The sequence below is a fragment of the Sinohyriopsis cumingii genome, chromosome 8 (genome assembly GCF_028554795.1).
Source record: "Sinohyriopsis cumingii isolate HCF-2022 chromosome 8, ASM2855479v2, whole genome shotgun sequence".
Classification (NCBI taxonomy): Eukaryota; Metazoa; Mollusca; class Bivalvia; order Unionida; family Unionidae; genus Sinohyriopsis; species Sinohyriopsis cumingii.
The window spans coordinates 96,378,648-96,403,254 of NC_142968.1; the positions used below are offsets into that span (position 1 = coordinate 96,378,648).

The 24,607-nt window shown below is 33.5% G+C and overlaps 1 protein-coding gene and 1 long non-coding RNA gene across 3 annotated transcripts in view; one reads left to right on the top strand and one right to left on the bottom strand.

Annotated features, from left to right (window-relative positions):
• Nucleotides 1-24,607, top strand: part of LOC149794190 (hydroxysteroid 11-beta-dehydrogenase 1-like protein A) — a 138,758-nt gene that overhangs the window by 45,029 nt on the left and 69,122 nt on the right. Inside the window, exon 1 of one of the 2 annotated variants that reach the window (XM_089968300.1) lies at nt 16,820-16,944. The exons of the other annotated variant lie outside the window; for it this stretch is intronic. The gene's annotated coding sequence lies outside the window, so the exon portion shown is untranslated. Of the gene's footprint in view, nt 1-16,819; nt 16,945-24,607 lie in introns of those variants that run through there. 2 annotated transcript variants of the gene reach the window in all.
• Nucleotides 1-24,607, bottom strand: part of LOC149794191 (uncharacterized) — a 57,344-nt gene that overhangs the window by 3,215 nt on the left and 29,522 nt on the right. The gene's annotated exons all lie outside the window — the stretch shown is intronic.

The following is a 24,607-nucleotide window of genomic DNA, read 5'->3' on the forward strand; positions in this document are numbered from 1 at the left end:
TTATTTATGATATAATCTTCTGCCTTGATTTATCAGTAAGCTTGTAGGTTGACATGTCTTCTGTTTATTATGCAAGAAAGAGGGTCAAGTAGCACTTATCCAACAGGTATCTTTATTAATGCACAGTGATTTCGCTTGGCCCCAAATTGATTTTAAGCAAACTTACGATTTTCTATATCATATATTTAGAAAGGTTTGTAAAATTAGTGAATACTGTGGAGTTGTTGAAGAAAAAGGTTACAACATTTAGAGTGTTTGTGTGTGTGTGATTTGGAATTTTAATGTAACTTTACAAATTTGTCAGTCATATCGCTACAATGTCTGCAGTGAGGCAGTTTATAGTGATGTTTAGCACAGGGGCATCATGCCGTAGACATGTAGCATGATGTCCCACCCAGTCACATTATCCTGACACCAGGCAGACCTGTCCTAACACTACCCTCTTAATGCTGAGCACCTAGCAAGGCAGCTGTTAGTATTTTTTTTTAATAAGTCTTTGGTATGACTCGGCCGGGTTTCGAAAACTGTGACCTCATGTATACAAAGAAGACACTCTGACCACTAGGCTACCAGAGTGGTTTTAGATTATATTGTTGTCAAGAAATTCTTGAATTTTTGTGCTTGAAATATTTATAAACATTATGCACGACTGTTTGAATTACACAACAAAAGTACATTTATACAGAGAGCTAGGATAAGCCATAGATCTCATTCTATGCAGTATTAACTAACCCATAATATATGTATGTATAATTGATATTTATCCTGATGTAAGTTTATATGTACAGTTAGTTAACAAATAGCATTCTAATTGTTTCTTTTTCTCTTTTTTTTCTTTCTCTATTGTCTGTCTGTTTAGCTACCAGCCTATATTAGCCAACCTATTTTCAGCCGACTTGTACAAATATTGAACTAAAGCCACAATAAAAGACCAACTTTAAAAAAATTGACATTAATATATCCCTTTCTACAACAGATCACTGTGTAAACCATTATCCATCTCAGAAATTCAGGTTAATTTATCACTTTGCCTTATAATCACGTGTATCACCTTGATAGAACTGGAGGATTAATGTAAGGTTGATTCAGCTTTGTAATTAAAATCAATTATGTAAATTGTCTGTATCATGCAAACTTCAGGGATTTTTCACTCAGTGGTGACAAAGGAAATATGAAACATTGTGTGAAGGGATACTTTTCATTTACTGAATTTGATAAGAATTAAAATTACGAACAGTAAAGCCTGGTGTTGATCAGCTTTGAGGTACTCCTTTGCAATATAGTTAGTTGGTTAGAGAAACCAATCACCATTTAATTCTTAAGCACCTGTTGTCTTGTTGAGATGAGGTTTGTAAATATCACATGTGCTAATGAGGGAACAGATGTCAGCAAACTACTTTATTTATCGTTATTTATGCCTTTGCCAAATTTATAAGGGACAGAAGAAAGAGGGGTGGATTAATATCAGTGTACAGGGCCACAGTCAGTGAACATATATGCTAAGTATTTTCCTGTTAAGATAATACTGTGAAAAGATGAAATTCCTTTGAAGGGAAATAATTAGGGTCAATAGATATGCATATTTATGCCCAGTAAATACTGCCAGGAGTGAAAGACCTATCTGAAATTTCTTGACATTTGATTGGCACGATATAATCATCTGTCAAAGATATATCTTTATGACACTACTAGTAATAACTGAGAGCAGCGATAAATCATTTTACTATGATTGATATATTAATGTTTTTGTGTGTGTGTGTGTGTGTATTTTTAAAAATAATTACAGATGACATTTATTTCAGTAATTTGACATTTCTAATTCAGTGATAATATAAATAATGTTTTAGCAATTGCCTCACACATCGTCTTATTATTTAGCCAATTTGCTTGTATGAGGTTTGTCTGCTGTACCTTATTAAATCTGCTAGATATATAGTAATGATCAACATGCATGAGTACAGAAGTGTAATATTTCTTGTGTGTATCAGGAAGCTGTAAGATGAAGCTTTAATTTTAGTATTTAGCAACTATCTTCTGCGATTATAGAAATTATAATACAGTATCATGTGCTAGGGGTTACTTTACATGTATGTGAGAATCATAAAGCACAAGTTGCATGGATATAATATTACTTTCTGATTTCATTATTTTGCTAACTCTAAGGCCATACAGAATTACATATTAGATTCTTGTTCCTGTTGTCATCTTTTTAAACATCCTCTGGTTTTATAATTGCCTAGAACATTTTATTTTAAGTAATATTGAAAACAGGGAGTGAGCTTGCAGTTTAAAAGGTTAAGTTTATGAAAAAAATAGTCTGTTTCATTGAATGGTACTGTATTCAGAATCAAATGTACATAAATTTTTATGAAGTTTTCAGTTATTTCAGCTGTAACTTTTGTGTGCTTAAACTATTCACGATTTGTTTCCAGATATTATCATAAACTTTTCAGCTATTTAATTTAATTTAATTACCATTCTTTTGGTTCTTCAACTATTTTTGACATGTTCCAGATTTCTGTCAAGAGCTATTCATGAGTTTTTTAAGAACTATTTAAATTCATTTTAGTGGATTAACTGTTCCTAACATGTTCATGAACTCATTCAAGAACAGTTCTTGAACTCTTATGGTGTATTATTGTTTTTTTGAATTGTACTTCATTTGTTTTTAAAGTTATTCATGAACTGTTTAAGAACTGTAGTTCATGAACAGACACAAAAAATGATTTTAAGAATGTTTCATGTTCAGTTCAAGAATAATTCATAAAGTTCATGAACTGTTTATAATTTCAAAAACTCAGTTTTGCAGGGGTATAATGTTTGATCTTTTTTTCAATGGAATGCTATATTTTTTAACATTATTTGGGAGTTAATGTAAGAGTTCATACTTTTGTTTGTGTATGATTCATGTAAGTTCAGTACAAGTTGATAATCTGATACAACTTCCTCCAGGGTGCAGGCCAGATAGCGATTTTAAAGCCACACTGTATGATGTAAACGTAATGAGATAAAACAGGTCACAGGTTGTGCATAGCTGCTTTAGATTCATAAAATATCAGATTATGAGGATCTTATAATGTATGTTACTTTTCAAACTAAATTTTTGAAAGAAGATAAATAATTTCTATTTTTAGCAAGCCTACCATTTATAAGTTTCACGACTTTCTATAAATGGATCAACATTTCACATAAAAGTTGTGTAATAAAATGGGTTTTAGGTACATGTCATGGTCAATATGCCTTTATCTTATTGGATGTAAAAACATTATTTGTATCCCCATGAGAACATATACATGTATATACAGCATCCCCTCATTACTAAGGCCCTTAAGTGTAGCACTGTTCCTGTTATAAGGTAGATCTGGTCATGAATCTCATTTCATTAAGTGGTAGTAGAATTATATGTATCATAAACTTCATTATAAGATAGTCTCACTTTAAAGCGGTATGCGCTATTGGCACACACAGCATTGCAAAACAGTAAAACCTGTCTTGAGAGACCACTACTATTAGAGACCACCTGTCCTTGTTCTCCCTGCACAGACTTTTTTGATTATACAATATTGTTACCTGTCATGGGAGACCACCTGTCTTGAGTGACCATTATCTTTTGTCAGAAGGGGTGGCCTTTCAAGACAAGTTTTGTTGTTGTTGTTGTTGTTGTTCTGGGGTTTAACGCCATTTTCAGCACAAGATAGGCCATATATGGCGGCCAGTATAACTGGTGGAGGAAGAACCCTGGAAAACCCAGGAAAGAACCACCGACCCACGAGAAGCTACTGGCAGGCTCTCCCACGTACCCACGCTAGCCGAGCCTTGGACTCGAACATACGCAGACAGAGGTGAGATAGCAGTGATCCGGAACGGTGAGCGCTTTAGACCACTCGGCCACTCGGGGCCCCACAAGTTTTGTTGTAATGAACCATTTTAGTGTGGAACTCTAAGAAACTAGTCCTTCTTTGACACAACTTCCTGCACAGACTAATACAGAGATGCCAACCATTCCAATTTTGACAGAAACTTTCCTTAGTTATTTTCTAATAAAACTGGCATTTTATTATATAAAAGAAATTGAATATTTTGTCAATAACTACAAGATGAAAAGAAAATTGTTTTTTTATTTCACGAAATAATTGAAGGGTTGCAGGTTTGATGCTTGTACAATCCATCTTGTGTCAGCTGCCTCTGTTTGTCCATGGAAAGGCATTTAGCTCACATTTCCTCAGCATGATATCGCCAATAATGTGTGTGTGTGTGTGTGTGTGTGTGTGTGTGTGTGTGATTAGGATTTTTAATTTAGCTTTAAATTTTTCAGTCATATCACAGTAAAATTGGATAATAGTAAGAAAAATGTTAAGTCAGTTATATTGCCATCTGGGGATGAACCAAAATAAAATGTGATATAATACTTACAGGAAAAGTATTTTAGATTTTTTACATATTAACTTTTCTTTTCCCAACCCCATGTAATTTTAGGGACAAAATGGTTTGGGGTGGGATACCAATTGTTTAGTTTTCAAAGGACCAGGTAGACAATGACATTGATCCTTCAGCGGAATCTTTCCCAGAGCTATGAATTTAAGCATGACTGTGACAACCACAGAAATTCACTTCAATGAAAATAAATGAATTGACAATATTCAGTTATGTTTGTAGACATTTGAATGCAGCTGCCAAGTGGATTTTAAGATGCTCGCCTTTACAGCTCACTCCCACATCTCACCTTGGTCATGGATCCCATTTCATTATGTGGTTCCCAAAATTATATGTATTATCAGTGCAGACGGACTGAAAAATTGAACTTAACCATTTTGGAGATATGAGCTTGCCCCAGACTATGACAAAATATCACAGTGAAAGTTGAGTTGAGGTAAAATGAAATATGAGACATTTATTTTACAAATAAATAATTTATATTTTCTTGTTATCATTTGCCAGTAGTTAAAGTCATCCAAAAAGACATAGATAGCTATATAGTTGAGACAATAAATAAAGGGTTAGAATGCATAAAGGCAGACATATAGAGATTGACAGGTAGATGGATGGATAGGTAGATAAAGGTTTTGTAATTTATTCATACAACTGAATGATTTGAGAGCACTAAATTTTATAGTTATTTAACAATTTTCATCTGATCACCTTGACATTAGCAACATGCATCAAAACAATCTTTGACATGCCAATTTCAAAATGATCTGAGAACACTAATTTTTATCAATTAATTATTTGCCTGACATTATGTATTGGTCTCCATTTATTATTAAATAATTGATAGATGAACACTGCAGCTTACAGATGTTAAATTCTTGTTACATTAATCATACTTTTTAGGAAATCTGGTGGTTGAATGTCTTTTTTTACCAAACACAACTGTTAAAATATCTTAGAAGAATAGATTATTAACACTTATCACCTCGACATGATGGAATTAATGACATGCATTGAAACAATCTTTTTCTACCAAAATTTCTTGGAGTCTGCAAGCTCAGCACATTTCAGAACCTTACTCACAAACTGCCTTTGGCTAGGTTAAATGTGGTACACTTAAATGCTAAAATAAACGTGCCGATATACATACTGTGGCAAGATCATAGAGTAAGAAACTTGCAGAACATAAGGCATTATGAACTGGACACATTTTCTCTCTCTCTCTCTCTCTCTCTCTCTCTCTCTCTCTTTGACTTCCATGGACTACATTGTAATGAGGGAATGCTGTACATTGCACAGATGTAATACAAAAGATACTGGAATTCTGTAGTTAGTATTATATTTATGACATAATGCGATAAGAATAATCAAAATCTTGAGTATATGCACGTTTTTCATAATCCTGAATCACTGGTCACCAGCTCATAAAGGATTATGTACTTGAGTCATACATTACTTTTGTTAATATAATTGTATATGTTGTGTTCACCTGCACAGTGTGATCAGTGACCACTGTTAATGGTACCAGATGCATTCTGATTTCAGGTTAAATATAAATCTGCACATTTCAGATTTAATTTTATCTTGAAAGTTGAGGTCAAGTGTTTTATTTGATTTGTAAATGTAAAAAAAAAACAACCAAAAGCATTATATCTTTGTTTTCATCTTTATACATGTATATTTATAATTTTAGAACTGCTTATGCTTTCTCTTGGCAATTTGACCGCTCCGGTGGCCTAGTAGTTAAAGCATCTGCCTCGGATGCAGGAGGTTGCAGGTTCGATCCCCAGCCGAGTCGTATCAAAGACTACAAAAATGGTACTGACAGCTGCCTCGCTTGGTGCTCAGCATTAAGAGGTTAGTGTTAGGACTCAGGTCAGCCTGGTGTCAGGATAATGTGACTGGGTTGGACATCATGCTACATGTCTGCAGCATGATGCCCCAATGCTAGACATCACTATAAACTGTCACACTGCAGACATCAAAGCGCTTTGACCAAAGAATTTTTAAAGCTACATTAAAAATCCAAATCACACACACATGCACTCTTGGCAATTCGATTTTACTCTTCTTCCATCTTTCATATTTTGGTCTGCCTGAGTTACCTGAGTTAGCTATAAGTTACCCTTTTTATAAAGGCCTGGCCAGTCCTGATGCAAGGAGATTAGTACACAATGCTTTGAGTACATAGTAGAAGAACTTTAAAACTCAAACTGCTGTGGGGTAAAATAATTTTAGTTGGAGTGTTTCTTTATTTCAACATTTTTTTAGGTGGCAGACAAGATAATCTTTCACAGCCAGATGCATTAGTTAATTTGAGAGACAAAAAGTACTTGACTGATGTTTCAGTTACCTTATATTCATGCTTATAAGTTGAGTCCACCTGCAAGCAACATAGACCCTAATATATCATCGCATAATGTGTCAGTAGATCAGGGTTATTGTTGATTGTTCCACTAATAATTGTTAACAAATGGCATAGACCCAGATATGTCTACATATTATGAACCATTAGATTTTGGTTTGTGTAATTTACAGTTGGATTTGACAATATAAGTGAGTGCATACATTTTCAAAGTTTTATTTTACAGTGGAATAAAGATATTAATGGATACAAAATACGTTACACATATTTTATAAGAAAAAAACCTAAATTTGTACAGTTTTTTCTTAATGTTTCCACCTACTTGTATCAAATAATCATAATTAGCTAGCATTAATATTGTGGTTTTTAATTTGTGAAGTAATAGAATCCTGTTATCAGCAAGGTAAACCTAATCATCAAAAGAACACAACAAAATGCTATCTCAAATAAATCTCATATGTAAGGATATGTTACGTTAGAAATTATGATGTTCTTTTGTCAAGAACTTTTCTTAAAAGTTGGCAGCATAGAACAGTATGGACAAAAAAGTGGGATTTTATAAAGTTTTGTTATAGTTGTTGTATCATATCTCTTCTCTAGTTGTAGTGTTGCTACATGTATTGGTATAAAGCAACTTTATACAACATTACTTTTGGAAGCAAGAAATCCTATGTCCTTGTAACAAAAAATGAATACATCTTGTAAGTCAATGATAATGCATACACACACACACACTATATATATATATATATATATATATATATATATATATATATATATATATATATATATATATATATATAATGCCTTTATATTTTATCTTGTAGTACTTATGTTTACATTACTTGGTAGGGTATTATTTATCTTAAAGTATTCTTGCAATTTTTACATTTTTAGAACTCTACTTTTGTAAAGCAAGGTGTAATCCCAGTTAAAAATTGGTACCTATATCCAAAGCAATGAGGAAGGTGTTTATCTCTGGATCCCATATTGTATGTTTGGATACAGAATGATATAAAAAAAAGTAAAGAAAGATGAGAGGAGAAATCTTGCAGATATGAACTCATGTCACATATAACAGAAGTAGCATTCCCTAATTCACATGTACGATCATATTATACAGCTGTCCCTCATTATAACAGGGTGGTCAGGGTCCACCAGCTTCATTATACTGAAAACTATGATATGGAACCATGATATATTGAGAACAGCATACTATACTATACTGTGATATAGCTGGTACTATCAAAACTTTGTTAAATAATGGTATTTTGAAAAGGTAATGAAGCTATAAGAGTTGGTTTCACAGTTTTATTTCAGTCCATGTTGCTATAGATTGGTATGATTTTGTTTAGGAGTACTTCATTATATAAGGAATTGCATTATAACATGGTGCATTATTATATATTTTAGATTTTGACTGTTTGAAATTTTGACCCCAAAAGTCATTGACACATTTCAAATCCTTGGGAAAGCATGTGTTTGTATGTATGTATGTATATATGTGGGTGGGTGGGTGGTGGGTTTGGTAGGTAGGTATGTATGTACATCTGTCTGTATGTATGTATGACTAGTCATTGTTTAAAAAAATAGTGAACATTAAAAAACATAATTCAGATTTGATATTTCTGTCAGCCTTTATTTAATAAATTCTTTAATTACACCAGCATAAATTATACTATTAAGATTCTTATATACATGTACCAGGAATTCATATATGATTATATTCATAAATTGTGTCACACACAACCTTCTCCTCCTCCCTACAAAAAAGGGAGCAAATTCTCATATTTTACATGAATGTCATGGTAAACCATTTTATTTAAATTGGATAATTATTTGTATGCCAAGCTTTTCAGATCATTTTTAAAGTAGGCAGGGTGCCCTTTGAATGTTCTTGTACCGTTAAAAGAATAACATGGGAAATATACGGCCTGTCATTGCTCAAAGTCATTATCTCATTTATATAGGGTATATCTTCTTTTATGCAAAGTATACTATCTAATGCTGGGCAGAGTGTATTGCATGGGTTGGTGGGGGGAGAGGATAAATATGTACCTAAGTTCATTACTGATAGATTGAAAAAAACTGGAAATGATCTTCATTCTTGCATGCTCAGACAACTGCACAAATGTTTATTAAAATGGTTCTTCTATTTTACACAGTATTTTTTATTATCCAAAAGTTCATCTACTTGATGGGCAGTTAGATTTTGTTTTATTACATATTACATACAGTATGTTTGCCATGTCAGTAAATTCAGTTAAATGAATTGGGTTTATATAAATGCCTACAGTGTTGAAATTTGTTTTGCACTGTGTTGCAATGAAATAATTTAAGGTATTTGAATGCCCAACTTTTCTATATTAAGTTTAATTTAAGAACTGACTTGTGTTCAGTAAATTGACTACCACATCCCTTATCACAGTAGCTTAAATCTGTTCTAACAAAATTAAAACAGATGAGATGCTGAAAATCTGAGTGTATTGAAGTGTCAGTTGGATTAGTTTAATTCCTTGAATTCCAGTAATGTATGATAACATGTGTGGTATTCCTTTGAAAGCTGTGTGGTGTACTTAAGTATGGTACCAAAGCAGGTTAATTGCATAAACACTCTGGACCTTAACACATGATGGAATGTTTGCCACAACAATGAATCTGGGTGGAACAATGATCAAAAAGTAGAAAGTCATTGCTAAGACGCTATAGTACAAATTTTGTAAGGAATGTAGAACTGACTTGCCATGTTGTATATATAGATTTTTGTCAAATGTTATTCAGCAATTTTCCTACACTTTATGCTATTAAACATTTGACCTGTCATCCAGTTTCTTGAGCCTTTGGGAACACAGACAAAAATGTCACCTGGTTAAAGTTTATAATGAAATGTATCACTCCATTTTGTTGGATAATTCATGTCTTACTAATGTAGAATAAACTGCATAAAGAACCATAACAGCTGATGAAAGTAAAGATGGACAGAAGAAGAATATTACTCTATCCTTAACGTCTAAATTTTTATTTTACAAAAATCAGTGCAGGTTTAATTCAAAAAGCAGTTATACAGTAATAATGCATTTATCACTTTATTTTACCTGGCACCTTTGCACTACCTGTCAGATTTGACCTTTGGTGACATTTCATGATATGTGAAAGGTATGAGCCAGACCCATTCTCCTTCAAGAGATCTATAATATATACACTTGTGATAAAGACTAGAAAACTTTGATTTTAGCATAATCGACCATCATGCATGCCTGTTGTGTCAAAAAGACAGCTTTGAAAGGTAATTAAGTATCGAACATGAATCTTATATGCTTGCTATTGGGTGTGACTATATTGGGGGGGGGGAGAGTTTCCAAACACTTATATGTTTTCTATTGGGTGTGGCTGTATTGAGAGAGAGAGAGAGAGGGAGGGAGGGAGAGAGAGTGAGAGAGAGAATGAATCTAAAGAGTAGAGAGTTTCAAACTATTTTTGATGTTATGATGCATTTATAAAGATTTACTTTACCTGCAGAAATTTACTCAAATATATAAATTAGGCACAAAGTGTGGATATTATGTTGAATTATGGTAATATTCTGATAATGATATTGATAAAGAGTATTGAAAATGTTGTTTGAAATAAACAATAAAATGAGCATTTTACAGTCATCTCATTAAAAACCTTTTGCTGGTGAAATGTGCATGTTATGATTTTACTGCCAGTAGCTATCGTTCCTGAAAGTCCTGTTTTTGATTTAGGTTGTTTTGTTGTTTTTTGGAGATTTTTTAACCTAATTTCCAGCCCTGCCACTTTTTCAAAATCACGTGGTAAATACTTTCCATAACTGGATTTTATTGATATTCTCAATGAAATATCTGTTCTAGGTCTTTTAAGATAAGCAACAGATAGGTCTAGTTTAACTCTCAATAAAGATGTATCATTTAGCTGGTGAAAGGAAAGTATATGGGCTTTAATTAATATTCTGAAATTAGAATTATGTTTTACATAGGATGAGTACCTGTTATAATCAGGGGATGTTTTACAAAGATGACCTTCTTTGACCTAATTAAACTGTGTTACAAAAGTCATATTAAAATTTTAACTTAATTGTCTGTACATGTATTTGCAAACCAAGGCAAAAGGTGAACTGGTATCACTCACCTGGTTTACATAACTTGACAGTTGACCAGCAAGTTTATTGAGGTCTTTAAAAATGCAGATCTATCCAAATGATATCCCAAATTTAATATCACGTTGATTTACCAATTTTACTATAATCTGATAAAAAAAATTATTTCCAGAGATACAACCATAATTAGTATGCATTGTGTCTTGCTTGTAATTGAGCTCATCCAAGATATTGATGATAATAAACCTATTTGCCCAGATTTAGTGAGATTGGATGAGAAATATAGTCCCAAGATCTCAAGCAGTAACAAGCTCTGACAATCTGAGCAAGATTATTTCATTAATATGTGCACATTTTAGTCAATTATTTTGTAGCAACTGTCCAAGGCCTTGATGATATAGCCGTTTTGGCCACCTTGGGACAAATGTGATTAAACTTGATCTTCAGATGGGTAGCAAACTTGGCTAATTTCATAAAGCAGTACCTCATATTAATATGCCTCAACCTTGCACTTTATTAAAGTCATCAAATGCCTTGATATAAGATTATTTCACGAGTTTGTTGAGAAATATAAGTGTTGATAAGTTCAGTCAGTTAGATGTAATTCCTGTCATTACTATGTGTGATTTCACTCGTAATCATTCTCATTTGAGAACTTGATGGTATTCAAATATACAAATTTTAATCAAAATCATATCAGCAAATTGGTTTCTAGAATGGTAAGGAACTCTCAGGATACATTGATGATGTAAGCCATATTTCCAAATTTGATAAAAATTGGGTCAGAAAAAGTCGCTCAAGTATTGACAGACTTGGTCAATCAGATGCAAGATCAGCTTCATTAATAGGCATGGCTCTGTGTCCTTCTCATTAGCAAATGTATTTGTGAGATTTTGATGAAGCCACTATTCAAAGTTGAATCAAAAATGGATCAGAAACATTGTCCAAGAGCGGTAACAAACCCAGCCAACCAGATGCAAGATAACCTCTTTAACATATGTGAATCTTGCTCATTATCGTACCCATATTCGAAGTTTGATCAGATTAGAAATATGACCTCTAGAGTGGTGACATAGATTATTGACAGAAAGACATAGGTACATACCATAAGCTCACTTGGCCTTTCTGCCAGGTGAGGTAATTGTTCTGTTATGGCTTGAAAAGGAGAGGCTGTTACATAGTTGGATAGTTTCCAAACTATAACAAAAAAAAAAACAACCAAAATAATTATCCTAGGTATGGCATTTTAACAGACTTGCTAGTTATTAATAAATGTCTCTATTATTTGATTTTAATAGATCTTGATTACATCCAGTGTTTATGTCACCCAAAACTAATCAGCTTGTCAGAATAATGAATATGTTTTGTTATTTTTTGATTATACAGGTAAAGAAAAGTATTTACCATCACTGATGTATATATGTTTTATATACTGGGAGATACTGCAAAAGTAGCAATTTAATGTAAATATTGTCACATTGTTACCAACTCTATGGGAAATGAGTTTAAGTATAGCATAACCATGATAATATGGTCTTTATGAACTTTAGCTAGAAAGCAAAAATTGGTAGATGTAATTAAAGTTCACCTAAAATACACAAACCTCTTTATGTAATGTAATGGTAGTACCTGTGCATTCCACAATGTTTGTAATGGGATACATAAGTTACACCCATGACATGACACTTGTCTGGCTTTTTTATTTTGTGTATGGGTTTTTTTATAGGAAGGGGGAGGAGAGGTGCAGAACAAGAGCTTGATAATGGATTATGCAAGAACTTTGAATCTGGAGTAATAATATTTAGTATATGTTTGCATTTCTGTAACATTTCATTATACTACATACATACATAAATACATACATACATACATATATATGTATATATTCCCCTTTTTATAAGACAAATGCCACTAGGTATACAAAGATAATAATAAATAAGCAAAGTTTAATGTAGCATTCGATGAGATACTAGTATTGTAAGTCACAGAAATACCTTTAAGACATGTTTACAAATGTATGACCCAGTTGCGCAGATGTACAGTCAGATCCACCCTCAAATAAGTCACTAGCAGATATGTGTTGGTTTCAAGCTTTTGATTATTTATAAGGTAAACATTCCTCTGAGTGGCACATCATGCAGTGATTGATCGGGATCTATACTTTCAGATGTCTGTTATGCATAAGCAAATAAGGGTTAAGTACAGTCTAGACATAGACATGCATCTAAGAGTGGCACATTATGCAATTGCAGATCAGGATATGGCCCTTGACACTTTGAAAAACTTAAGCAAAGAAGGGTAGGTTGTTGTTGTGGGGTTTAATGCCATTTTTCAGCACACGAAGGCTATGCATGGCGGCCAGTATTAATGGTGGAGGAAGAACCCTGGAAAGCCCCAGGAAGAACCACTGACCCACAAGAAGCTACTGGCAAGCTTTCTCACATACCCACATTAGACAAATCCTAGATTCGAACTGATGCAGACAGAGGTGAGATGGCAGTGATCCGTAACGGAGAGCACTTTAGACCACTTGGCCACTCGGGGCCCCAAGGGTATGTGTAAATATTGACATGCATCTGAGAAACATGCTGTGCTACTCTCATTCTAGAAGTTTATGCATTAGTGGTATAAAACTACACCTGCCAAAGGAATGTTTTATGATAATTCAAGATGACTAATAAAGATCTTGAAAAGTCATTTCCCTATATGAAACTAGATTTTATTGTTGAATTTAAAAGTGTATAAATATGTGTAAACAACTTCTGTTGGGACTTTAAAATGGTATCAGGATCCTAGTTTTAGATCTGCATTCTGTTTATTGTAATCAAGTGTCTACTGGTATGAGCGCAATTACAATGAAATTGATCCAAAAAATTGATCTTGACATTTAATATGACATTGTAAGTAGATACCATATCTCTCCTGTGATAATCCCAGGATCTTGACCAACATAGTCAATGTTTCCGAAGTTGTGATTTTGTGGGTTTATTGTTTTAAAGCACAGCAACACAAGTAATGCTGAGGCAGTTTGAGTAAAGTATGTGCCTTGCCCAGGGACACAACACAATAGCTTGTCCTTTCTGATGCCCAGGGACATACCACAGAAGTTTGTCCCTTGTGATGCTCAGGGACACACCAGGATAGTTTGTCTCTTTTGATGCCCTGGGACATACTAATGCAGCTTGTTCATTGTGATGCCTAGGGACACACCACAATAGCTTGTCTCTTCTGATGCCCAGACGGACACACCACAATAGCATGTCCCTTTTGATGCCCAGGGACACACCATGATAGCTTGTCCCATATGATGCCCAGGGACACACCACAGTCATTTGTCCCTTTTGATGCCCTGGAACACACCATGGTAGCTTATCCCTTGTGATGCCCCTGGACACACCACGGTAGCTTGTGCCCTGTGTTGCTGAGTAGCCTGGTTCTTAGTCCATCATTTCAGAAAATTTAGCTGGACTTTTTCTCCTTATTATATACTGACACAGACTCATTGTCTAAAGCAAACTAATTTTTTGGAAATACTTAGATGGAGCGATACTGTTGGAGTGTAGAAAAGGGGGATTTTCATGAAAATTACAGAGAACTCAGTCACATGCTAAAACGTGCTTGACAAAGTAGCACCATTCAAAAACATTATGATACCTGTATGAAATTATTTGCACAAGAATAGTAACAGGAAGCGTTTTAGTGAGTTCATGCATGAAAAAATAAACTTGTGAATGTTTAGGCAGTGAAGAAATCATATCAGACAAGTTGTCCTGTGGTATGAATATAATTTAATACTAAATAAATGAAGTGTTACATTGTCCAGTATTAAAGATTGCATTACCTTCCTTGACTTGTATTTGATTTCACAGCTTGCAAAACAAATATTTTTTAAAAAAAACAAGACTATTTTTGGGTTAATATGTTAAGGAAAAATCATGCAGAGACATTATTATCCAGTGATTACTGTGTATACTCACCTATAAGTCAAATCCAACTGCAAACTGCTTGTACCCTGAGCTCAGCCATTGCATAGTGCACAAGCTGATCTGAGTCTCAACAGTTTGCTAGGGGTAATCAGTAGAACAATTAAGACAGACCTTGATCTGTTGGCACAGTGTCATTTGAAGCTGGATGGACTGGATTCTTAAGTGAGTATATACAGTGTTCTGTGTCCATCCAAAAAGTATTATCAAGAGCTTTGCCAAATTGACTATTTTTAATTTTGTTTAAAGCATGTTTAGTGTGATCAGATCATCACAGCACATTCTCAACAGAGTTACATAGTTCATACAACCTTTAATAGATACTTAAATTTGAGAGGTTCTCCTGAAAATTGATTCAGGTTTGAAAAGTTTTTTTTATCCCTGAACAGCTCATGAATTTATTAAAAATCTTCTTGCATTTATATCATGGAGTCCAATAATTAAACTGAATAAAATCTATAACTTTTTAAATTGAGAATTTTTATTGTTGACATATTGTCCAAAAATAATGAATAAATAAAATGGCATCAATTGTTTGGATCATATGATACACAATAACAATAGTTAAAGTAAAATGGAGAAGGTTTGATTTCCATAAAATTAAATACAACTTGAGAATTTTTTGAAGTCCTTAAAAACTCATTGAAAAATGGAAGACACATCGACTTAGGGATTAAGGAATCATGGATTTCAACATATAATCTAGGTCAAACATATAATCTAGGCCACAAGTAAAGCCCTATGTGTTATAGTGCTTTTTTGTTTGTTTTTGATGATATCGGGAAGAGAGAGAATGATGAAAAATTAGTCCTCTAGTTTCAGTGTTCAGGAATAAAATTGAAAAAAGTATTCCTTCATTTCAAATTTTGCTTTTTCACTTATAAAGGAGAAATTAAAGCCACAAATAAAAACGAGCAGGGTGAAAGATTCCATTAGTAGATGAAGGGTGATGATTATAGGTGAGATAATTTTTAACATAATAGACATTTGATGTGTTTTGTGACCTGTTAAAATTAGAAAAAAATCAAAACAAATGGATATTTGACTCATGCAATGGAAGTATTTTATAATTCATTTAAACAGTTGTCCTTATGCAAGTTTTCCTTTTCTTTACCAATACATTGATGAAAGTGGCTGTATGTTTAGTGAACGTAGATTTAATTTGTTAAATTTTAAAAAGATGACTGTTTAGTTCATAGCCTTTCAGTAATCCAGCCAGCAGTAATCTCCAGTGTAGAGAGATCTTTGTTCTTATGATAAATTGTGACTTCCACATATATAGGAGGGGTAGTTGATGCCTGTGTCACCAACTGTCATAAGGGTAATGATTTTAATTATAAGTCATAAATCATACAGTATGAATGTATTGGAATAATAAGTGTGTTTTCAGGTGTGAATGACTGAAATAGTTTTAAAAGAAATCTTATGTTTGACCATTACTGATAAATCTATCCAGGACTGTTCTTGGGATTCTTTGTGACCAATTGGTCTTTCAGGCACTTGCCTTTACTGGTCACTCACACATCTCACCTCTATTCAAGGGTGTCTTAGCTGAACATGCTTGCCAGCAGGTTTCCATGGGTCAGCAGTTTATTCATGTAGTCTGCCCATCTTTTTCCTCCACCAAATTATACTGACTACCAAATATCATTTGTTGAAAATGGCATTAAACCCTACAAATCCAAACAAACCTCTCTCGTAAAACATATTGCACTTTCTCAGTATTCAATGGAATTGCTGCTTTAAATAAATTTTACAGTGATGACCCATAGAAAAAATACTGTAAAAGTATTGCTCTGGAAGAGCTAGGTGACCTACCTGTGATATACATGCTTTAGGAGAACTTGTACATCGGCCTGTATGGCCTGCCTGTATTGGAAAGGTAAAAGTCTATGTTGACAATAAGCTAAGCTAATACAAGCATGGATCTGTGTGGCCTTTATCACTTTAGAACAGTGAGGCTTTAGTTTTAATAGTTATGTGAGATTTTTCACAGATATTAAATATTCCAAATTTAGACAGGATTTAAAGCATACAGGAGCATATTTGGGGTAGGTGCAATTAAAACATTTTCAAGTGTTTGCTCAGCAATTCTGCTTAAACTTAATACCATCATTTATCTAGTTTTTGCAAAATTAGGTGATTTGTCAAGTTACATGTTTAAATGGGATTTATTGGATACAGCAGGGCATTTAGCTATATCCCTGGTATTAAACTCACCCTGGCAATCTTCATTTATCATTTGATGACAAGGAAGGGAATGCTATTTGTATTATGTATGACCTGTTATTTATCTGATGTGTGTATTATATTTTACATATTGTCATATTTGTCTATTAAATATGTTTTGTCATATTGCTAAAAATTGCTTACACTTAAAAAACTTAGAAAACACAGGGAACGCGAGTGGCCAAGTGGTCTAAAGCACTCGCCGTTATGGATCACTGCCATCTCACCTCTGTCTGTGTGGGTTCAAGTATTAGATTTGGCCAATGTGGGTATGTGAGAAAGCTTGCCAGTAGCTTCATGTGAGTCAGTGGTTCTTTCTGGGGTTTTCCTGGGTTCTTCCTCCACCATTAATACTGGCCACCATGTATAGCCTATTGTGTGCTGAAAAATGGTGTTAAACCCTACAACAACAACAACACAATGTACACACATCTGCTAAACGCTGTGCATTTGACATGTGCACACATAAACCATGCTTAGAGCATTTGACATGCAGACATATACACCAGACTTGTACATACATATGTGCACACATATACATTAAGTTCTGTGCATACACACCTGCACAAACATACACCAAGTTCTGCTCATACACACATGCACATATATGTGCATATACGTTAATCTCTGGGCATTTTAAAGATTTAGATGCTCTCTTGCGGTTTCAAGATTAGAAATTTGTCTGATTTAACATTTGGGGTCTTTGAAGCAGAAATGGATATAATTTTATATCAAGAAGGAATTTGCTTTCTTGGCTGTAGGAATCTTTGTTATTAAACTGTATACACCACTCCCTCACTATAGGGTCTTCCTGTCATAATGTGGACAATGGATCCTATTTTATTATGTAGGAGTGTATGTGTGATTTGGATTTTTAATGTAGCTTTTAAACAAATTCAGTCATATCGCTATGATGTCTGCAGTGTGGTAGTTTATAGTAATGTCTAGCACTGGGACATCATGCTGCAGACATGTAGCATGATGTCCCACCCAGTCACATTATCCTGACACCAGTCCGTCCAGTCCTAATACTAACCTCTTAATGCTGAGCGCCAAGTGAGGCAGCTTTTAGTACCATTTTTGTAAGTCTTTGCTATGAATTGATCGGGGATCGAACCCTCGACCTCTTGCAACCAAGTTTGATGCTCTAACCACTAGGCCACTGGAGCAGTATTATGTAGGAGTAAAATTATAAGTATGATGTACTTCATAACTGGGCATTCATACTATAACGCAGTAATACTCTATGGCACACATTAATGGACATAACAGGGCACTCGCACTACGAGGCAGTAATACTCTATGGCATTCATGGATGGACTTCACAAGGCACTCACACTATGAGGCAGTAATACTCCATGGCATTCATGGATGGACTTCACAGGGTACTCACACTACAAGGCAGTAATACTCTATGGCACTCATGGATGGACTTCACAGGGCACTCACACTACAAGGCAGTAATACTCTGTGGCACTCATGGATGGACTTCACAGGGCACTCACACTACGAGGCAGTAATACTCTGTGGCACTCATGGATGAACAGCGTTATTATGAGAGAGTGCTGGATAGCATATTTTGGCTCAAATTGAAGAACACTTGACTCTTCTCAAACAAAAGTAAAATTTATTTTTTTTTGCTTATAAGAATGGGAATCAAACCTTAATACATGCATTACAGAAATTCCAAACTGTTCACATGTACATAAATGTATAATAACTCTCATTTTAATTGTAATGGATTAAGATTTTAAAATATTACATAGAACATTGAGGCAGATAAATTAGTGTAATATGAGAGCAGATGTTTTATTTGTGTAGTGAATACAGATTCTATATAAATTACAAACTTTTCTGCACTCTTAACTTTTTGTATTAAGAATATTCAACATTACAGCAAAATTAAAGCAAGTGTTTGTAACACCGACCTTACCACTTCTGGAACCTGGAAGAATATGTGTCTCTTAAAGGCATGGCTGAATGACTTGAAATAGAGCTTGTGGAAAAATTTAAATAAACCTGGAAGGTGTTATTATATACGAATAATGATATTATCAAGAACAAAAAATATTATTACAAATAAGAGGTATAGAGAACGTAATCATTTGTTTTTCGATATTATTGGATTTGTAATTTAAGGTCTCAGGTTTGCTGCCCACCAAGGCCAGCCTTGGTCATCTGCCTTGGTTTGCCTTTAGGTAAATACTTAGTTCCCATTTCCTTGGTGTGAAAATGTGTCGAAAGTACTTATAAACCAATCAAGCTCTAACAAAATTCAGTCACCATTTCACAGTTCCATGTGGGTTACCTCTAATTTAATATTTAATGTGAATTTGTATTCATGCTGTTAGTAATAGATTTTTTAATGGTTTATTTCAGATACTGAAAAATGAATTTTCATTGTATTTTAATAGCTGATGTCATTCAGAATGGCATTGTAAATTATTTTGTAAATATCTGGACTTGAAAAAAAAGAAGTGTAAATACATGTACGTTTAATTGAGGAGAGACCTGTGTAAAGTCCAACTATGATGATCATGTAACAGTGATTCTCATGTTGACCGAAGTACATCTGTATCTATAAATCTGTTGATGCAGTGACACTTGACGATTTAAGCAACGAGTGGTTCATGGTCAAAGATAATGTAAAGATGGAAAAGTAATGATATGAAACACAGAAATAAGTAAAAGAATGTCAGTGTACATTTTTGTCCCTTCGTACCAATCTGGTTACCCTAGTGGCAATGGGATAAATAACCTCAACCGGCATTATATAAGCTAGCCCACTAGGTCTTACTTGTAGCTGACTAGTTCATTAGAATGTGATTTTGGAAAGCTCCTGCATGTGAGATACCAAGTCTGCAAATATTGATGGTAATTCAAAGAACTTATTGTACATGGGATGAAGCTGAACTTGAAACAATTTATTGATGCTGACTTTACCTGGAACTTAATTACTCCTGTGGTTTGCCCTAGTTTGGCTATATGCTAGGGTCAGGTAAAATGTCTGCTGGTATGTCCACTAGATTGTTCACTATTTTGTACAACATGGTCAACTGGGCCTTGATTACATATCTACTGGCATATACATAAAGTCCAACTGTGAAATGCACAGACCCAGATCTGCTGTTTCTGGAGTAATCAGTACAGCATTAGGTAAGGTGGTATTTACTATCACTCCCATGGATAACGTTAAAATGTGGGACTACCACTGTTCTAATCCCTTATTACAATAATCATGGTATCCTGACATCATGGGACCTTCTTAATTTTATTACAGTTGCAACACGTTTGAATACAGTCCAATTTAGGGATATGGTTTACACTAGTTTTATGACTATGGTAGGTCCTTATCTTTGTATAAGCACTTGATATCCTAAAATATGTGACAGATAATATTGACTAGATAGTAACTCATCTTAAATTACTGGGTGTTGATTGTATAAATGCTAATAGGCTCTTTAGACATATCTTCCCATGTCATTTTCTGTCAAGGAATTTAATGAGTTACTGGTATTACACTATTATATGTATATGTTTAGGCTAAAAGAATTGGAATTTAAACTGACACCCAGATATAGTACATGTAATAAAGAAATGAATATGTTAAATCAATGATTTTTTAAAAATTGGTTATCAAGCAAGAGAAGCAGTAAGACATTTGGGAAAATGTATTATTGGTAATAATTATACCCTCAGAATTTTTATTTTTCATTATCCATAATGAGTAACTTGTTATTATGTTTTGTCTTTAGGTACCAAAGAAAATAATAATATTTGTATTCCCCACCACAGTATTGGTAGTTCATATACTTTAACCTTGTTTTCCCATCAGAATTTGGTTAAACCTTGTGTTTTACCTTCAGGGGCTTTGGTGGACCATCCATGTTCCTTTAACACATTTCTGATCTGCTTATAATTATTTGTGGAATATGAAAAATACTGTATTAAAGGTTTACAATATAATAGGTCTTATTCTAGTACAGAGCGTACCATAGACCTTAACACTATTACAGAGAGTTCAGTAGATGTAACACTACAGTATTACAGAGAGTACAACAGATATTAATACTATTACAGAGAGTACAGAAGATATTAATACTATTACAGAGTACAGTAGATGCAACACTATTACAGAGAGTACAGTAGATGTAACACTATTACAAGAGTACAGCAGATGTTAACACTGTTACAGAGAGTACATTAGAGCTTACACTATTACAGAGTACAGTAGATGCAACACTATTACAGAGTACAGTAGATGTAACACTATTACAAGAGTACAGTAGATGTAACACTATTACAAGAGTACAGCAGATATTAACACTATTACAGAGAGTACAGAAGATATTAATACTATTACAGAGTACAGTAGATGCAACACTATTACAGAGTACAGTAGATGTAACACTATTACAGAGAGTACAGTAGATGTAACACTAATACAAGAGTACAGCAGATATTAACACTGTTACAGATAGTACATTAGAGCTTACACTGTTACAGAGAGTACAGTAGATGTAACACTGTTACAGAGAGTACATTAGATCTTACACTATTACAGAGAGTACAGTAGATATTAACACTATTACAGATAGTACAGTAGATGTAACACTACAGTGTTACAGAGAGTACATTAGATCTTACACTATTACAGAGAGTACAGTAGATATTAACACTATTACAGATAGTACAGTAGATGTAACACTACAGTGTTACAGAGAGTACATTAGATCTTACACTATTACAGAGAGTACAGTATATATTAACACTATTACAGATAGTACAGTAGATGTAACACTACAGTGTTACAGAGAGTACATTAGATCTTACACTATTACAGAGAGTACAGTAGATCTTAACACTATTACAGATAGTACAGTAGATGTAACACTACACTATTACAGAGAGTACATTAGATCTTACATTAGTACAAGGATTACTATAGAACTTAACCTATTAGAATACATTAGTTCTTAACTCGTACAGAGTACAGTTAAGGTCTTGCACTATTACAGAGAGAACAGTAGATCTAAAACTGTTACTAGGAGTAAGTTAGATCTTGTACTGTTATAAAGTTAGTATATCTTAAACTATTACAGAGAATACAGTAGATTTTAAATTATCTAGGGTTACATGAATTATGACTCCTGTATGGTCAATTTATTTATATCTAAATTGTTCTTTCTCAAAGTGCACAATTAAGAGTTACATGGGCCATCAGATTTTCCTTATGGTCCTCAAACTTTTTGTATTACCATTGATTTTTGTTACAATTTGGAGATGAGTCTCAGCAGCCATCTTAAAATTGGCCATATCTACATGTGGTTTTCACTTTAAGGTTTCTTATGATGATTCAGTTAATCATAGATGAAAATGGTGCTGATGGGATATCCAATATGGCCACCTTGGCAGTGATATTGAAAATCTCATTATTGCTGCTTATGAATGGAACATAATATTGACATTCAAGGATTTTACCAGAAGACTTTAATGTCAGGCTGGTCAGAAATGGAAATTATGCCAATCTGACCTCCATTTATAATGGCCACAAAAAACCATCTTTAAAAATTTTATTATTATTACTGATTGCATGGTCTTGTCAGCAGTGGAGTTTCACCAGAAGACTTCTGATGATGTCTTGTTTGTCCTAAATTAAAAAGGTACAGATTGCACATCCACTGTGGCCAGTATTACAAACATAATATACAATCATATCTTGACTCCTGTAATGTTATTTGGGGAAACACTTATGATGTTAGAATATTTGCAAATAATTCAGTTTTCAAAAAAGAGCTTGCACACTCATCCTTGATAATGTAGAAAACAACCCATATGCGATAAAACATATTCAAATATTACCACATGTGAATGAATATTTTTGAGAAATTGTAAACTTTCATACATACTTTTAAATGTTATGCCCCCAATTATGACTCTGCTAAAAAAAAATACTCTCCATTTTTAAGATCAATTTTAGCTAACCATATCAAAACACAATGTAACTAGTTGGAGCATTTTATTATGAAATCTTATGTTTACTATGTTCTGATAAAAACAGTTTATTAATGGGGTTTTTCTTACTTTTCTAGTATGAAGTTATTTTCTGTTATTTTTGTTACATAGAAAGAATCATGAATGGTATGTGCCTTTCTTTATTGTTTGTGTAACCAAGAGCTCTGAATGTGAATATGTATATAATGGAGGGCCACAGGGATGATTAATTCCTTGCAGGTATATGTGTCACCCTCTTTAAAGTCGTCATTATTACATGTATTATTATTGACTTTGGAGTAGATTCAAAGATCATTGCTAGCATTTTTTAACTTCATTCAAGTTCTAAACATAGTGACTTGTATGTAACTCATGTAAAGTTTGACTTTGTATTTAGTTACATTCCAAAAAACTAATTGATTTTCAGCACTCTGACATTGATTTTCATTGTGTTGACTAAGGTTGGTTGTTGCTTTCTATATTATTGGTATGTGAGCAAGATAACACAGACAAGTATGAATGGATTTTTATCAACCCCTATTTGTTGACATGTATATTGAATACCCATTATGATATGAGTAAAACAACCATTTGGTTTTTGTTTGTTTTTCTTTCTTCCATAAAAAATAATTCATGATAGGTTTAAGCAAATTGAGCACATAGGTGTATTTTGAAATTGTATGAAACAAATCAAATGATTTTTTGTCTGTGATGTCAGGTTCAAGGTCAATGGTCATGATAGAGGATGTTATGCTGTACTTAAAGTCAACTTGAGAACATGTAAGAAAATAATTTTTTTCTTCAAATTTGGTATACTGGTACATATTTGAGTTCCTCAAGGATATCAGAGATGGTTTTAGTTCTCAGCAGAAAGAAACAGTAATCTTGCATTCATGGGAAATTCTTTCTGGCGTGTGGGGTATTATTTCATTCAAGGGACTCTTGTTTCTTTGAATTAGAACTATTGGGGATATGGTGTTATTTGGATGGAGGGGGTCTGATAATATTGTTCAGGCATCAATGGAATCTGGGAAAGATGTGATGTTTTCTCTACAATCTAAAGTTGATAAAAAAAATTTTATCTTGAATGTATTTTCTATAACGAACAATTCCAACATTTTGTATTTTGCTTGGATAAGGTTTTCTTTAAGAACATTTGCAATATGTACTTATTTTCTATACAACAAGTTTTTCTGTTTAAAATGATGATTTTTCATTTTTGAAATATTTCTTGTTGTACAAATGATGGTATAGTTTTACGTCTCACAGAGACGATGATATGACTTTTAGATTGTTACTAGCAGTTGTTTATATCGGATAATAAGCCACATTCTATATTTAGTTCAGTTGTCCTTTTAGCTTTGAAATCCCAATCTGGATTTGTAAGGGTTATAACTTAGAGTCTATAAATGAGAGTCAGACTGGTAACCTCCCTTGATATAATTTGACTAATTATTTTAATAGAAAATGTTCAAAGGTAATTGCCTAAAT